The sequence below is a fragment of the Netta rufina genome, assembly GCF_964035555.1.
Source record: "Netta rufina genome assembly, chromosome: 1".
Classification (NCBI taxonomy): Eukaryota; Metazoa; Chordata; class Aves; order Anseriformes; family Anatidae; genus Netta; species Netta rufina.
The window spans coordinates 87,857,304-87,877,090 of NC_140123.1; positions in this window are offsets into that span (position 1 = coordinate 87,857,304).

Sequence of the window (19,787 nt, forward strand, 5' to 3'; positions counted from 1 at the left end):
GATTAAAAAAAAAAAACAAAAAAAAAAAACAAAAACAAAAAAAAAAACTGAACAATATTTATGAATGTTTGCTTACAGAATTCCAGTGTTTTGAAACACCACAAGTAAGCAAATAAGCTATCCTGCAAATAAGCTACCCTGCGCTTAGAGACTGAAGGATCGTCTTCAATCATCTTCAATCCTGTCAGACAGTGAATATGTCTGTGAATGCCATTGCAGCCTTGACTGTAGCTAGCTAAGGCTACTGCTGGTCTCCCATTAGGACCAGTAATGTGGAATATAGCACAAGCTGCTAAATCTGATTGCAAAAAATTGTTGTCAGGTATTAATAAACCTCATGTTGTCAGAGCTAGAACTATTACTGTGTCTAACCAATTAATTTAAACTTACCTTCAGCATATCAATTGTTGTGACTGTAGTGTACATATGACTTTGTTTTTTCACCATGATCAACAGTCCATGATCAGAAATTATGCAGTTAGGAGCAAGAAACTTCCATTGATTCTCCCAACACACTGTGATCCCAAACTGACCAGGACAGGCAGATGGAAAATTCACCCAGAAAAGCCAGATGACAGTTGATGCTCTGAGCAATACTTGTTATTTCCACCCAGCCTCTCACACAAGCTGCAGACATGCAAAACAAGCTCCTGTTCACAAGGAAGAAATGACAAGGAGAAAAATGTAGCACAGGAGTATGCCTACATCCTCTGTCACTATTTGAGAAGAGCACTTCCTTGTGATATGTTTTGCAAACAAGTGGGAAAACAACACATCTTTGTTTCTGAAGAGCTTATCACCTAGAAAGCCAAAACAGACAAAGATAGGGAGAATGAAAAGATGCGGAGAGACATGAGGTGATTTATGCAAGGAATTAGTAACAATGTTGTTTCCACTATATTTTAAGCTTGCCGTTTTTGTTTTAGACCTAAGACTTGTATGCCCATAACTTCAAGTAAGGTCAGGCAGAGATCAAAAACTTTTTTGGCTTACAGTCTAACACAATGTCCACAGCTTCCCACGTGAATCAAGTGCCTGGTAAGACTCTGGACAGACACTACTGGGAGGTGGATTTATGTTGGGATTTGGACCTTCATTTTGAAAGAAAATTAACCTTTCAAGAGACTCTGGGTGTAGCAGCAAGGGTTATTTACAAGTGTTAGTATCTGAAACACAGTGAATTATACACCTAAAACTACCCAAAGTAGCTGGAGTACACCAAGGACATAAGAGAAAAGAGAGCTAAGCTCTCATATGATAAACAAACACATTAGTAAGACACACTGGAACATGCCAGTGATTATCTCTGTTTATAGTGTGGGTTTTCTCTCACTGCTGTAGGGTATGGCAGTCTTACATCTACTGCAGCAATAGAGATTGTGTAGTCACACTTTAAACTAGATGATTTGGGCACTTGTTGGCATTGTAACCACAGCAGTACAGACACCAGCATGAACTAATCTCCTTAGCATTTACCCGGCTCCTCAGGTGGGTTTTACAGCAAAATGTGCTCCTTGATCTACCAACATAGACCTATCAGCAACTGTGAAGCTAGTTTAAAGCTAGCGTAGCTATATCCCCTTATATTGCTGTCATTCCTTTAGAGAGGGATCTTGAGAAAAACTTGTCTGCAGAAGGTGTTCAGCAAAGTGCTGTGAAAATTGAAGTCCTTTCACAGGCTCTGTATCAGTTCTCACCAGTCTGGAGTGTTGCAAAAGGCAATGTACGATCCCAATAAGCAGGAGTAGCACATAGTGAAATGTCTAGTGGAATCTTGTGGAATTTGTTTCAAGTGCCAATACCAAAACCCTAAATTATTGTGCACTATAAGGATATGCTAACAGCAACAGAATGGTTGAACCATCCAAACAGAAAGTATGACATACAACAGTAAATGAATTAATTAAACCAGTGAATCAATAACTTTGGGAGCTACTTTTCACAGCCTGAAGAAAAATTAGAACAATAGGGAGAAATCACTGCATTTACTTTTAAGTAATACTTGGGAAAAGAGTTCATAAGGCATGTATCCATAACTGGTCAACTCACTACTTAAGAGCACATTGAGCCCTGATAGCAGAAATACAAGGCTGATAATTTGATAACACACTGAATTTTGCAGGAATTGCTGGATAAAAACAAATTAAGGTAATCAATGGTGAAAAAAGATCTCCACATAAAAGAGCTGTGTTGTTTGTTGCTTTTTGTTTTATCTTCTTCCTTGATACACACATCAATAAAAAGAAAAACTTGCCTATTAAATGATCATGACATGTATCACTAGCTTGGAGGATAACATCATGTTGATATGCTTTTGTTTTATGAACCAGTTTTAAAGAAGCTTTTCACAAAGTCCTTTAGGAGCTACAGTGAATTAGGATTGATTTGTTTAATGGCTGCAGCAGAGCAAGAAAAAAAAAAAAAAAAAAAGTCAACAAATGGAGGACCGCACAACTAGAATTACATTTTACAATACATTTTGTACCTATAGACTACTCCAACTTGCAGACAATGCCAGTTGGTTTCAATTGATTTTTACATGATGACATACCATTTAGCTACTAAAGGCACCAGACTACACTGTACCAGACATATTCCCCTATGTGAGATTTGTAAGGCTCCCATTTAACTGAACTGTACCGTGTAACACACTTCTGAGAAGCCATCACAAACCACTCATAAGCCAGAAAATGTGAACAGTAAAGATAGTCTTTTCAAGATAATTCAGCATGAGATAATAATTTATGGCAAAACATAACTAGCATCATTAAAGAACATTTAGTAGGGATAAGTAACTTAGTCTGGCAAGCCACAAAAAAGCCTATCCCATAATTCTGAAAACAATTTTTCACATTTTCTCCTTAAACACATAAAGTAAGATTTTACAGGATGACCTAGAAGTTAAAACACTTATGCCTGTATTGAACAAGGGCATACAAAAAAACAATTTTGAAAATCGGGAGGCAGATGAGAGCTGGTCTTTTAAAAGAGTTAGACAGAAAGAAAGCTGGACTGAGCTGAGTTTGTTGTATCGTGTTCCATGGCTACTGGCTGAAGACTTTCAAAGTCATCTCCATTGTTTTGGGATTAAAAGGAGGAAAAAATCAGCAAATTTCTTTCTGGCAAGTAATGTTTGTTCTGCGTGTAGAAAGACTGCAGCAAATATTATCCAACTTCTACAGACAGACCTTAAGAATGAAATTTTATTCCTACAACCTTGTATCTAAGGGAAAACAACCAGCAAAAATAAAATGAACCCTTAAGAAAAGCTCAGCCTAGGGATCTTGTTTGAGACAATAGCAGCTTTATCATTCTCTTTAGGGATACCAGAAGCAAGTCAGCCCTATGACATGAAAGTAGGACTCCCTGTTACTACATAGTATGAGATGTTGACGTGTGTACTATGAGAACACCTTGAGTGCCTTGGAAGACCATAGTCATATTTTCTGTGACTGAGATGCCACAGAACAGGCTCAAGGGATTGTGTTACAGTGGAGAAAAGCACAAGGAGGGTGTGAGAGAGGAGTATAAGTGATATATAAAAATGCTCACAATGGAAATTTACACTAGCTAGCAAAGTTCTCTCTACACTTATGCTATGATATTAAAACACAAACAAAAAAATGAGCTGTAGTATTTAAACAAATTTACATAGAGAACTTCATCAAGTTATCTCATGAACAGCTACACAGTTTGTTTGTTTGTTTGTTTGTTTTTCAGTTTTAATATGATAGCTCAGACAGCCAGCATCAATTTAGCAATACATATTATATATATACATATGATATATGTGTGTCATGGTTCTGATCTTACAGAAAGGTCCCAGACTTCACAGTGTTGAAACACCACAGAATAACCAGAAGATCTGTACAAGCAGCCATAAAGATAAAAATGAAATCTTGTAGTTCCTGAGGCAGCTCTGTAAAACATGTAGATTTATACATAGAGAAGCTCCAGATGAATAATGGCCAAGTGTTATCATTTTCCATTCATTAAAGACGCTTTTTGTTTCTAAACTAGAACATTGTCAATGGTTTGTCAATCCAGAGAGTATTATTCCTGGGTACAACATCAACAGTAACCTTTCTATATATCACTGCACCTATGAAATAATTTACATCAAGACAAAGAGATTTCACAGTGACTAGTCCTGATATGCATTTTTTTTATTTTTGATACTCAATGTGAGGCCATTTGGAGAGTTTCAGGGAAAACCATCTAACACTTTCTAAAGAATGGGTTTTCTTTAGTTGGTTTCCTAAGCTTTTTTACATGGATTCACTTGTGAAAAATAGTCATTCCAAATTTTCAGGAATGGGTACCTACAGAAAGGATCTACCTGTATTAACAGACCTAGATGAGTGAATCTAGATGCTTTGTTGTTAATTTCTTAGACATAATGAAAATTTACTTTCCCACAGGAGCAGAAAATCACATCAACCAACATAGCCTAACACTAGCTGTACCTCTGAAAGAAGGATGCAAGGTCTACCCATTCAGCTCGTTTGCTGAGATGTCTCTAGGTGGACCTAAAGATAAGGAGGGAAATCCCAGGAGACAGTATCTATAGTTGCAGTAACTATTTAATAGTTTAACACCTGCTCACTGGAAAGTAGAAAGTAGATACATTCATTTTACTGAAGCCACTGCACAGCCATCCAACTGTAAACATTTTTTACCACCCTTGACTTAGATCTAGTATAACTGGGTGACCTAGAACTGAATTATTCTGTTTCACAACAACAAACCTCTGAAAGATAGACATTGTATGCCTGCATTTCTTTTCACTAAGCAGTAATTCCTTACTGAGATCATTTGCATACACAATGTCACATTTTTTTGGAGAGTCACAAAGATGATACGGGGCCTTAAGCATCTTCCCTATGAAGAAATGCTGAGAGACCTGGGCCTGTTCAGCCTGGAGAAAAGACTGAGAGGGAATCTCATTGAAGTGTATAAATACCTGTGCTGTGGAAGACAGAGGGATTTGGCCAACCTCTTTTCAGTGGTTTATAGGGACAGGACAAGGGGTAATGGCCACAAGATGGAGCACAGGAAGTTCCACACGAACATGAGAAAGAACTTCACAGTGAGGGTGACAGAGAACTGGAACAGGCTGCCCATGGAGGCTGTGGAGTCTCCTTCTCTGTAGATATTCAAGGCCCATCTAGACGCCTACCTGAGCAGCCTGCTCTAAGGAGCCTGCCCTAAGGAACCTGCTTTGGCAGGGTGGTTGGATCCGATGATCTTTTGAGATACCTTCCAACCCCTACAATTCTGTGATCCTGTGATTCTGTGATAACAGAGATTTCACAGAAGATTAAAGATTTTCTATCTAGAGATGCTTAGGGAGAGAGTAGCAAAGTAAAAATACATAAAGGAAAAAAAAATCCAATAATGAAAGGAAAACAATTTTCCCATATTTACACCTGCTTTTCTTAGGAAAGAACAGTGAGACTGTTCACTGTTATTTGCTAGGCAACAACTTCATAAACTGAAATAAACCCCACTGAATTCTTGTGAATTAGCCTTAAAAATAGATTAAGCATAAACACAATCCTTAGCATAAGTCACACAGGAGTAAAACTGGAGGACAAAAACTGAAGGAATTAATAAGGTGTTCCTAGTACTTGATAAGGTGAAGCTGACAGCAAAGTAAGTACCAACTTAGCAAGCTACAGGCAAAAGGAAAGTTTTTTTCCTTCAGCTCAGTCTCCTTCAAATATACTTGCCACAGAAAGAGAGTGTTGTTAACCCTGTAACACTGACATTTTAAAGGCAGAGATAATTATAAACAAGGTGAACAAACCCTACCAAGCAAATTGGTTTAAGTGGAATACTTATAAGGTCTCTCTCTCTCTCTCTCCATTTTTTTTTTTTTTATTTTTTTTTTATGTGCTAAATATGTGCTAGACGATTTTAATGAGGCAGTGAAAACTGGAATTATCTCAAAATACATTCACTCAGAGATAACACTATCCAATTTCTTTTTGGTTCAGGATTTCACTCACAGTAGCAAATACTTATCCTGTTTAATTAAAAGAAACATTCATACAAGGAACATGAGGTTCTTGAATATGAATTTAAATATAGCAACCTAAGAAAACAGTCAAGATTAAGAATGGATTGGAGTTCTAAACAAAATCATTTACAATCCCTACACTTTAGAAAGCTCAACAGATGTATGTATATAATAAATTTTGAATTCAAGGTATCATATGTCAGATAAAGTAAACTGTCTAAATAAGTTAGATGATAGTACCTGTGTGTAAGGACCTTAAACTTTTTCATACTGGAGTTGTTCTCAAAGCCTTCACCTACATCTTTCATATATGGTTACTTCCACTACAACATAACTATGAAGTGTTTTTTGTTGTTTGTTTTTTGGTTTGTTTGTTTTTACACTGGCTAAGTCTGAACAATGCTAAAGCAAAATATGGTTCTACTCTGAAATAGCTCAGTAGATCTTCTCCATTCACACTCAGCCAGATTCTGTCACTTCAGTAACAGTTTCTCAGAGGTATTTAGATAATGCTAACAACTAAAATTAAGTTGTAGAGCTTTCTTTTCTTGTTTATTTCCAAGCACATCAAGATCAAGAAGGTGACTGGGAACAGCCAGATGGAGTTCTCAGGAACAAATTGTGCCTCAGCAAACTGATTGCCTTCTACCAGTCATCTACTATTTGTGATGACTGATAACATGGATGAGAGGAGAGTTGTAGATGTTGTTTATCTTGATTTTTGCAAGGTCTTTGATGTGTTTTCCCACAGCAGTCTTAAAGACAAATTAAGGAGATACAAAATGGAAAAGTAGTGTTGAGAATTGCCTGGCCATCCTGGTTCAAAGGTTCATCACCAGAGTTAGTAGACACAAAGAACATCTAGTAGCTACTAACCAGAGGCATTCTTCAGGGAACACTTGGACCAATACCGTCTTTATTAGTGACCTGGATGATGGCACAGAAAGTACTCTTAACAAGTTTGCAAATGACATTTAGCTGGACAGAACAGCAAAATATACTGGAAGCCTTGTATTTGGAATGGGGTAGCTCACTGTATGGACTTACTGGATAGGGAATGACTGGTTGGAGAGCAGCAGCTCTGCCAAAAAATATCTTCGAACAAACTCAACATGAGCCAGCAATGTGCCCTTAAAGGTCAAGAGTATCCAGAGCTTTATTAATAGAAGCATAGACAGCAGATCCAACAGGGTGATTCTTCACCTCTTTTTGGCACTTGTGGCACCACCTTTGGAGTGCTCTGCAGTTTTAGCTTCCCCAGTACAAGGAAGATGTTGACATACTGGAACAAGTCAAGCACAGAGCAGCCATGATGGTCAACAAGATGGAGCACTGGGCATATGAGGACAACCTGAGAGAGATGGGTTTGTTTAGCCCTGAGAGGAGATAGGTAAAGGAAAATATTGCAGTTTATAGGTATATATACTGGCAGGTTGTAGTGGATACAGAATCAGAATCTTCTCAAAGATACACAAGGCAAAGATGTGAGGCATCAGGAATAAGTTGGAACATGGAAAATTCTGATTAGATACAAGGAAAATGGGTGGTCAGGCACTGGAACAGGGGTCCAGAGAAGCAAGGGGAGTTCCATCGTCATAGGTATTCAGAACTCAACTGGGAAAGGCCTTGAGCAACCTCATCTAGCTGACCTCATTTCCTTGTTTTGAGTAAGGACTACACCAGCTGTTATTCATACCCTCCAAACTATGTAATGAATAATTCTGTGACTCTAGCCCTTCAAATTACACAAACAGAAAAGAGGCATATGAGCCACTTCCTTCAATATTTCCTGTGTGTCTTGGTGTCTCCACCTAAAACATCTACAAAACTGATTTCTAAAATTCATGTCAACTTCATACTGAGAAATGGATTCTGTCTACTGAAGTTATCATTGGATCATCTTCAGTATACTGTCTGACCATGTGGTGTTTATCTTCTCACTGTTGGCTCCTAAACTGATTAAGTAAAAAAGGTAACAAACTGTCATCACATCACGTCACAAAAAAAAAAAAAAAAAAAAAAGATTCAGGGTTTGTTTTCAGCAGGATCCCACAAAAAATCTGTGGGAGACCTTAGAATTTCACATGCAGTTCCTTAATCTTAGGATAACCCTAACCTTTAAGGTGATCTTTCTTCTTTGTACTGTAGGAAGTGAAAAAAAATTTACAAAGATAATGCAGAAGTAAAGGTACTGGAATGCAATGCCATCACATACTTCTGAAAAACTCACAAATCTCTCAAATTACCCATAGAGGTAATCTGGTGGCAGATTATTACAGGTGGCAGTATGTGACTGCAAAATCCTGTGGTGCGTCTTTAGAAAATGGAAAGTGGGAATAAAAGTAATGAATAAGCCAAGTGAAAGAAGTGCCATATGACACTGCAGATTTGGTATTTCCCCATATCTTACTTTTATATAGTCAATTTCCAGAGTCTAGCTTCATTTTAAACATCTTGTGCTGAACCAGCCAACCAAGGGTGCCATGGACCAACTGTAACTGTTTTAAAGCAAGATCCATGGTTTTTGATTCTGCCTTTCAAGGAGATGAGGCTGGCCTAGCCAGAGGAATGTATAACACCATGCACAAGGCCAGGTCACTTCCACTAAACAAGATGTGAAAAAACGTTTAACATATAATACAATAAGCTTCTAGCTTTTAACTAGCAGTGATAAATATTTTGAGTGAATTACCTAGAATATGTTATCCCCACTCTCTGATTCCCACAATAATAATAATAATAATAATAATAATAATAATAATAATAATAATAATAATAATAATAATAATAATAATAAATATATTTCTGAATCATATGTGTGTGGGAAGAAAACTCAAAATCATTAAGGTGTGACTGTATTACAAAGTTAAATGTGTGGGTAGTTCTCTTCTTAAAGTTTTATGGGCCTGTGAAGATTAGATAGTATGTCAGAACAGTTAGGAGGGGATTGGGAATCCTAATTGCAGTTCTTCTTCAGTACACTTCATTCTCTGGCTGACCTATTAATAAAGGCAACCCTTGGACCATGGAGTGAATTACTGAAGCAGAGCAAGGTGTAATGGCCTGATGCAGTATTAAAACTAATGCTGAATTACATATTATTTAGGCTGAGCAGTAATATAGAAAAGGATATTTCCAGTGCTAACTAAATAGGGAATGGAAGGAAGAAAATTGCTGACTTCAGTGATGGTTCTGTATGCAGAAGGAAGGCTTCTCTTCCTATGAACAATTGTGCAAAATATATTTTTTTCACTTAAAATTCTTAATGTGAAAAAGACCAAATTCTTAATAAATATCAGGTTACTATATCAAAGATTGATTAATTATTTCCAAAAAGAATATGTTTTGCTAGGAATTGAAGTAAAGAAAGATGGATACAAAGAATTATGGGAAGTGGAACCAGGACAGCTCAGACAAAGCATAGAGCTACATGTATATTATATTCTTACTTAAATACCTGTAGTGTCTGTAAGCCATGTGTACCAAGTACACATGTGTGATGCTAAGGTTAATCATCAGTGTGGGTGGAGGCTTGTAACGAGGCCGTTGAAACTTATAAAGGTATTTGGCATGTTCTACCCGTGGTTGGAGGCAAATGAAACATAATAAAACAAGGCAATTCACCTTAGTACACTTCAGTGTTTCACCTTACCCAAGAAATATAAAACTTGTCTAAAGAGTATGTCTTTGTATTATGTGGTATTAAATTTACAAGATTCTGCCCTGGTACAAAAATGAATTTGCACCAGACTTTTATAAAAATATATTTTCAGCTCTAAGCAAGCAAGATAGAAGAAAAGCTATAGGATAAAGATTTGAAACTGTGTACAAAGGAGCAGTAGTTATAAAATCCTACTTAATATACATAAGAAAATAATTAGTATGCATTGAAGCCTTGGGAAGAAAGCAGATGCACAAGCATTTTTACTATAGATAAATGCAATGTGGCTGCTGCTGAATGTAAAATGCAGAAGACAACTTTTTTCATATTCTTCGTCATGCCTTGATGATCTTGCAGTGGTTTGGGATGATAATTAAGTAGCAAACTCATGGAAATTAATGTTTTACCTAGTCTATTTAATCCCATTTCCAGGATGTGACTTTATGGGTTGGAATCAAGTATCCCTGTTGTCTGACAGATACTATTGCTATATGCTGAGAAGAAAAAAAGAAGAGAGGGGAAAAACAAACAAACAAAAACAAACAAACAAAAAAAAAAAAAAAACAAAAAACACAGACATAATAAAAAGCCTGCATTTAAAATATTATAAATTTGTGGGGAGGGAGTGTAGAGGTTCTGTTCAAAAGACCAGTAGCCACATCTGGCAGTCATCATTGTAAAATACAATCATATTATTTTTATTTCCTTTGCTTTCCCTGCTTTTCTTGCTTTTAATTGTACATTTGTACATTTTGTACATTTATACATTTAATTGTACATTGTACACATTTTTCATTAGCTCTCTTTGGAGACTGTTCAAGATCACAAAGACTTCTAGCATTTTGAAAGAAAACTAGATAAATCACTCTGTCACCCTGAAAACCTATGGAAAAGACAATTTCCTTCCCCATTCCCAAAATCAGGGTGCAAATTCCACCAAGAATAGATATTCTGAGCAACTGCTGATATCTTTGTATTTGAGCTTACTATATTCACAATCTCTGGTGACAAACATAATCTTTCCCACTTCTCTTTACTGTAACTATTAGATATATAACTAAAAGTTAGCTAAGTCATAGTAGATTTATTGTCCTTTTGTATTTACAATAATCAACATCCCAAGCACAAGTAGTATTTGGCTAGTTTCAAGATTTGAAATGCAAGAGATCTATTGTGTGCTGTAGTATTGGGAAATTTTAAAATACGTTTGCAGGTACAGTTGTAAAGGTAGTATATATGATGTGAGAAAATACTCAAAAACTATTTAAGAGTGACTTTCCTGATACATAGTATAAAAGAGGATTAAATGATCTCTGTATTTGCCATTGGTAAAGGGACAGGAAAGAAGAAGTAAATTTAGGGCCAGGCTGTCTATACTAGTCTACATTGAAAGTCACAGCTACTGTTTTTATATCATTTGCAAGTGCTTATGTTTGAACCCCAGGGACTTTGACTGTTTTCTTGTTTGATGAGGCTGTTTAGCACCTTACACTCCAAGAGCTCCTCTTTCCATCTACAGACTGATGTCAGTGCACTGGAAGCAAGTACTGGTACAAGCCAGGAGAGCCAGAGAACTTCTGTATAGAGAAAAGAAAGTGATAAAATGCAGTCTTCTGTATAAATCTGATAATATTTCTAATTTCTTAGAATTCCTACAAAGAGGAGCAGCATCAGAACTAGAATATAAAATATTGTCCTGTGAAAAGCTATGCCAGTGCCACCCACAGACTCTCCAAAAATTAGCTCTGAAATGTAACCACTTGTCTTGCCAAAAGCATCCTTTTCTGCACAGTAGTCCAAACCTTCTCTCCCTCCTTGCCATTAAGCAAACATTAAAAGCCCATTCACAATTTTCTATTGTTCCCAGAAGATTTCTGGCTACTACAGAGCTAGACATCAGAAGTACAAGCAGTCACATGTTCATCGACCATCTTTTAATTTACACTCCCTCCAAGAATAGCACATTTCTGAAACCTCATCAGTTTCTTAAAACAAATTACACGTCAGTTCTGACAGATTGAAATTGAAGCAAAGCTCAGCAGGACTCATCAATTCTCAGCAAAGACTAAATAGCATAGTGAGCTATTTCTAATGCCTTTCTAAAGAGTTTTTAGAAATATGCATATGGACACCTTTAACTAACATACTGTTTCATCATGAGTAACTAAAGGCAAATTGCAGCTGTCAAAATCAGAGAACAAAACGTCTTTATGAAATATTGATATTTTGTGATAAATGTCACTAGCACACAACTTAATATATCTACTATATCTTTCTGATATTTTATACCAAATTGTACCATTTGGGTGCTGAGCTTCATTGTCATTTTTTGTGCTCCCTCATGTATCAGAAGAAATTGGTCCTGCTCCTGTAGGGTATAAAGAAATCTCTTGTATCTTGAAAAAAATTGAAAAACATAGAGAGAGGAAAAGAGCTATCTTATGGCCATTATGCATGCATTGTAAAGAAGAATTTGCAAATTTTGAATCAACAGTGCCAATCAGATGCGATTGGAAGCAAAGTTCAGTAGACTTCCAAATCTTTTTCTTTTTTTTTTTTTTTTTCCTTAAAAAATCTACCTTAAATTATCAATGGAAGAAAAAGATATACAGTACACAAATTTTAAATCTGTGGCTTCACAATCAGTATCCATTTGACATTGTCTATACTTTGACATGGACGATCACTGTATTCATTTTTTATTTTTATTTCTTGATCGGTTTTAGAGTTATCTTTAGACTCTTCAAACACATACAGAGGAGACTCAGAAGAGGAAATTTCTGCCCACTGCTGTAGGGACAAAGGATACTCCTTCTGATGTCTCTTGTCTCTTTCCTGGCATCGGATACCTGGTCTCCTGAAAAGGATGTTTTTTTCTTCAACTGAATGCTGCTACTCCAAGGCACAACTCATCGGGTACAATTCAGATTAGCATTTTAGTTTATAGCAGTTTTGGTGGTTACATACATATCTATGAAGTGCTGTTGTAAGAAGATGGACAAAATTCCCAGTTAGTATCTATATTCTGCCCCCTTATTTTATTTTATTTTATTTTTTAAAGGCCACATTCCATAGGCAGTCCTATGGAAGTCAAGGATGGAGGACATATATATGCATATGCCTCAATGGGTACACACAGAATGGGTATGTAACTCCTATCTGAGTTGACTTGTTAAATAAAGAGAGCAGTTTCCTTCTATGCAATAGATTCACAGAAGAAAATGCTAAGAAGTAACTGCAGCTCATTTGGACCAGACAGAGAATATTCTTCCCTTTGGTCCAGGACGGTAACAAATTTGCATTGATCGTGCAATGTATGCCTCGTTTAAAATCTCCAAAGTCAAAAGAAATCTTTTCACTGACTTTCATGGCTTTGAATCCAGTTCATAGTCTACAGTACAACCTGCATTTCCACCTCAGATCAATAAAACACCAAAAAAAATATTCACTATGTAGGGTAATCCATCCTGCTCCAGCACTGTAGCAGACAAATGGTATGCTCTTTATTGAAGCCCACAATGAATAAATGAGACTTTCTGCAAGTTTTATATGTTCATCAATGATCATTATTTCCCAATTGATTTTCTAAGGTCTGAAATATTCTTCTACCTGCCCTTACTATATGTTCTTACTTCAGTTTCTTTTACTACTACTGAAAGTCTCCTGGCTCTGATTTGCAGCTGAAAATTCCCTATGCTTTTATGACTACATGATGAAATAGTGCTAATTACAACCTTCACTAAAGAAGGGTGGGAAAGGGCTTAAGAAGGTGAATACTCATCAGCAATTTATAGGTCAATAAATGAGTTTACTGAATTGAATATCTGTAGCAATGGGAAATTTCAAATGAATATTACATAATATTCACAGGAAACAAAGCTTGTATCCAACCTTGGGGCATTGTTTCAGAAATCTCTTTCTATGAATAAAGTGAAATCTGGCCACCTAACATGCACTTTTTAGACCAATATTTAGTCACAATAATTACTGTTCATTTTGAAAGTCAATCTAGTTCGTACATCTTTGTCTTCTGTGTAGTTTGTGGATGCCACTGATGCAATAGGATATTAGTAAAGAAAACAACAGCTTTCTGTATGGAGTATGTGAAACTTTCAGGATAATATGTTGTAGCTTGGAGACTGTTAGGTCAGTTAAGACAATCATGACAGGTCACCAAATGTACCACCTTTGTCATTCCACCCACAAAGACATTCCTGCCACAAGATGAATTTTCTACAGGCAACTTACAAACTCACCATTTCTGCTGCTAGCAGTGTAGTGGTCCATCGAGGCACCCCCCTGGGTGTGCCAAGAGTTCTCCTGAGGGAACCACATGCAAAACACTGGGCTCCTTACCCAGATGCTCTTCTGTGTCCAACTTCTGCTTGACTGTGACTAAGCTCAAACCTTTGAGACATGGACAATGTGGTTTCACACTGACTTCAGGCCTTGCTGCATCCTAAATTCCCACTGCTGAAATCTGATTGTTGTGGGTTTTGTGGTCTCCAGGATTAGAGCTGTTGCAACATCCCAGGTGCACGGTGGCATTGGTAAAATGTGGGCACAGAAGAAGGTGACTGAATGCTTGACCACTGCTTGAAGAGAACTGATGCTTTGACAGCAAATGAAGATTTAAGCTGATCATGAGAATATACCTTGGCAAAACAAAACAAAACAAAAACAAACAAACAAACAAACAAAAACACTAAGATATTAAAAGGTTGAACCAAAGTCACTGGGAGCAAATGTGAGAAGACGGGATTTACTGCCCAAACATAATTTAAACAATTCTGCAGAAATTATTGGGGGAGTCTCCTGTGCTTGGTAGGAGGTCATGCTATATTCGAATAGCTCATTCTTGCTTCAGATCCTCTCATTTGTGCATTTTGACATTTTCTAGGACTTCTGATTCATCTGGCCTAAAGAATAGATGTTATTTGGGACTGGCAGCAGCAGCAATGAAGAAAATATTTGCTCTCTTCTGTAAGAGATTGCAATACAGAGACAGAGGTTGTGACAACATGATTTATTGGTTGCAACAATGAAACTGGTGCAAGTTCTCCCCTGCCTGCTTGCTGCTTATCCATAATGCCTTGTTGCTAAAATGACCTAGGCTCAGAAAGGATACTCCTCAAATACTTAATTTTGCCATGGATCACATAAGTGGCTCAAATTTATCACACAGTTCTGGAAAAATATTGTACTACAATAGGTGAGGTTGTAGACATGGGTATCATGAGCAAGAACAAGAAGCCAGAAAGATGTAAAGGGAGAAGTACGTAATGCCATTACACCCTTGGAAACAAAACTTGCTTAAGGAAACTGAGATGCCCATTTTATATGTGGGTATATTTACTCTTTTAGCCTGAAATATTTTTTTCTCTCTGGATGGTAACTAATTAATACCAAGTAAATGACAGTAAAGTTACCTAAATGCTCTTTGAAACATCAATCCATACACAAATCATTATTTTCTCTTCCTCCAATGCTGTTTTACTGGACAGAAAAATCTCACTGCAATCTTAATTATGGAGCTTGATGAAGCTCCACAGTACAGAAAGAATGGAAATTTCAAGGCAGTCTTCTTTGGTGTGGGCTTGGTGTTAGCACACTGGAGTGTTAACCTGGGCAGGAATTACTAGCTATAATGAACATACAAGTAACTACAAAAGTATTAATTTTGTTACCCTTATTCAGGTTGATTTTGATCTTAGAATACAAGGCCCAAAGACACCAGGAAAAAAAACACTCCTTTTTAAAAAGCCCTTTATTGTCCTGAAAATAGACCCCCACAGATACTAAAAACACATTCAGCATTAGGTTATGGTATGATGGTCAACCATATCTAGCAGTACTTTGTGAATTATGTTTGCCATGCTGCTGACTGCTAAAAGTGAAAAAAAAAAATAATATTACACGGTTTTCTTGGAATGATTTTTCAATATGTGTTGTTTATTATTATTAATTTTCATTTTTTAAACACTTGCTATTTCAGGTTTTACTGGTAAATAGTGCTGAACTCATTCAGTCTATTTGCCAGGGTTAAGGTCACTGCAGCTTTACTTTTACAAAGAACATAATTTTTCTGTTTCTCTGTTAATGTTGGCCTGAAAAGACCACACATTACCCTAACCAATTGAACAGTTTAGCCTTTGTTCCTTTGTTTGGGTTATACTATTAATCTGCTAGGTCGATAGCAAAAATGTGTGAACTGCTAGTATGCCAGATGATTGACAGGCAATTAGCAGCTTCCAGAGAACTGTGCTTTGAATTCCACAGATACATGACTGCACAGGGAAGTAGAGGCTGCTGATCTGACTTTTTTGTAAACTCTTGATGGAATACTAAAAATTGGACCTTTAAAAGAATTAGTGTAACTACTCACATGAGCTTCAGCTGCTAGAGACCTTCAAAATTGAATCAGAAGTGTAAACAGCTTTATTGTAAGCAAATAATTAACCTGTATCTATTCAGATCTCTCAGAAAATAAGCTTTGCAAAGTAGCATAAGTGTTAAATTTTTCCTAGTGATCAAGAAAACTTCCCAATTAAAATTAAAACTGAATACAGATTCTTCTCCATTTGACAGTTTTTATGGGAAGGATGTATAGCCCATGAATAATATTTTTTCATGCTTGCTAGTTGTTGTTGTTTTTTGTTCGTTTGTTTGTTTTATTGTTGTTTTTTTAATATATTTTTTTCTCCGTGTTCTTAATTTGTTACTAGCATGGCCATCTACTTTTTCTCCTATCAGCTCTGCAAAAGCTAATAATGCAAACAGCATCCTAGAATGGCCTCCCTATACATATTCTGGTTTTCTCAGTTTATACTTTGAAAGTATCTATGTGTTTGTTGTAATTTCATTTAGTTCCTTATAGAATAAGTGTAGAATATGAAAGTTATATATCCTTCCCTACCACCATTATATTTTATTTCCTGAGAAGATTTTGCCTGTGCAAAAAAGTACTTCATCATCTTCAGTGTGTTGGTGTAGATCATTTATTACAGACACACACTCACCAAAGTGCTGCCCACTTGACAAATTCAATATTTTTTAAAGAGGTTGAAGTTTGTTCAGCCCCTACCAAGACAGCTGGTTACACATTTACTTATTCATACGTTATACAAACCAATCTTGGAAGAGTCAAGAAGGGAAAAATCAGACACTCTTTAGTTTGTAGGTGTTTTGGCAGTGTGAGAATAGCTGGACGAAGTCCTGTGGTATCAGCAGTGCTGTATTAAACACCTCTCTGATGAGAAAAGCTGTGGCCCACAGACACACAAAGGCCTGAGTGTAATTGCAGAGAGAGAGGGAGAAATTGTTAGAAAATTGACATGACTCCTCAGTACCTATGCTGCAAAACCATTTTTTGTATCAACATAGGTATAGACATGGAGCTGTCAAAATCTTGGGGTAGAAAGAAGTAAGAGGGGAAGAGTAGCTTTTGTCAAGAGACTCCAGAATTTCTACCTGCACATAGCATCAAACCATCAAACTCAATTAACTGAGGGCACTTTGCAAGGAGGAAGGCATGAGCTGAGGGTTGTCTGGATTTGCACCTAAGAGAACAGGCATTTTAGCCTGAGGCCTTAGCCACCATGCTGAGGTAAAACTCTTACAGCCTTAAAAACAGCCATAAAAACAAGTGTGCTAGAATTCCAAGATATTTGGCAGAGGGTATAATGGCATTGTGCTTCAGTCAGGTAAAGATTGTTTTCAAATAAATGGAGCACAATCTGTTCGCACTTAAGTTTCTCAGAATAGCTTTGCCTGTTCCTCTTGCAAGTTGCTTTAAACTAGTCTGAATGATCTTTTATGTTTAAATGTGTTTAAAAATTCAGCATAATTCAGTAGTTTTTCCTTTAATCCAGCAGCTGCAAAGCTTTTCAAATGGTTCACAGTAAAAATAATTTTCTTCAGATAGGACTTCTTATTTCATTACATGAATCCTTTTTGGCTTCCCCTCAAGCAAATGTTATTGATGAAATACTTTAAGTTGCTTCCAATTAGGCCTTGAAAATTAGGTATTCTAAACATTACCATTAGAAATTCTTGATATTAGCTTAACAAGTATTTTGTTATACAGGAGGCATACTTACTTCAAAAGATGATAACCAAGACAAATCCTGAAATAAACGTTTCTTTTCTTGTAGCATCAAGGGAAGAAATAGAAATGAATAGAAAAAAGTTGGTCTGAGTAGAAAAGAGGCAGCGTATTTCTCAGTTACTATTCATTTCACTTTTCCTCAGACATTTAAATTTCTGAGCTATCAGCTGAAAGATTTTCCCCTGTTATTCCAAGCTAAGTATAATGTTCATCCCATCCTTTCTTTTCTATTTTATGAACTTCAAAGTGGCTAAGGAAAAACAAAACAAAACACAAACAAACAAACAAAAACAGACATACAAAAAACATTACCTGTTCTCAATTAAAAGAATTAAGTTAATGGCTCTGGTTCTGTCTCCTGAGATAGCTCTTAGAACAGAAACTTGCAGATGAAGGTGAGCATTTAGACCAATAGCAGCTCTGAGTCACTCAGAAAATATTCTTCTTGTTTAGGAAGGCATTTATGAATCCATTCATCATTGTTATATACCAAGGCTTGTCTGCTACTGCAGAAATTTTTTTGTACCCTGCTGCATCATTATGATTTATCTCAGTTATAGAGTTTCATATTCACCAAGAGACAAAGACTTCTTGGCATCTAATACAGAACTGTGGCAGGACTGAGGACCATCCCAAACCACAATGTGCCCTGTAAGTTTCATTTCTCAGTGGGCCACATCACCCTTCAGGACAGGGTTTTAGCTGTGGTGCACAATGCAGTACAGAGATGCTCAGATGGTTCTGCAGTGCCCAAAGACACGAACAAGAACAAAAACATCACAGTAACTTTTTTTTTCTTTTTTTTTTATTTAACGTGGGAACCTATCAAGTGCTTGAGCTGACAAAAGCCTCTAAAGCTGCTATACAGAGAGTTGACAGTAACTCAGAAGATCTTTTGGGAGTCTTATCACATTTGTCACCCCTGAAACTTGGCTCTGGGTTTGTTTCCTCTGCAGGTGGGAAGGTCTCTTACTTCTCTGGGGTGTCTCCCACCTTGAAGTGGGATGGCAGCCTCCCTGTTCACACCCTCTCTCCCTCTCTCTCTGTTCATTTTATCCTGAAATCCAAACTGCTATCCATATCAGGTGTGCCTGGTTGACCCAAGGGAAGGACAGTTTCCTTTCAGAAAAAGATTAGATCCAATCTAGAACACAAAATGTAAACTGACAACTTCTCTCCCTACTGCACTGTTATAGAGCCTCTTCAGTGTGACATATGGTACAGCTAAAGTAACCATTCTCACATACACAAAACAGTTCTGTCCGTCCCAATACTCACACTTCAAGTGTTTCAGCCATATTGCTTTTCAGCATCTTTGAGTGAAAGGTGCAGATTTTTTACCCTCTCTCTCATGGGTCAGGCTGCAAGGCAGTCATGCATGAGAGTGATGCAGATGAGAAACCAACCCAGGTCAGATACCACTCCTGAAACACAAAATCACCTTTTATTTGTCCTAGGATATTCTGCTTCTACCAAGGTAAATGCATCAGCAGCAGCAACCTGCTGCTAGCTGCTGGCCACAGTAAAGACCTGCTGTCTATGCTGACTAGCTGTGTACATGCAGATATTTTCTTGAAATGGCAGGCCTGTCATATTGGTTCATTTGTCTACTAAATCTTACAGTTCCATAGAATAATAGGACAATATTACAGAACTGAAAAAGCAAAAGAAAATGGACTGAGAAAAAAAGGTGGGAGAATTAAAATGAAAGATAACAGGTAGCAGGTATTAGTGATTATACCTTTTGTGACTTCCTATTACAATTCAAAATTTAGTTGAATACCCATACTTCATTCACTGAAGATTCATATATTCCTTAGAGAAAGTATCAGTTTCTATCATCATAGAATCATATAGGTTGGAAGGTTGGAAAAGATCCTTGAAATCATCTAAACTTTTCTGTCTGGCTGTCTGCATACAGTGTTTCTCCTCACAAATAAATAAATGGCGAAAATATTAACAGATCACGAAACTTAGCTTTTCTGTAGGATGTCATG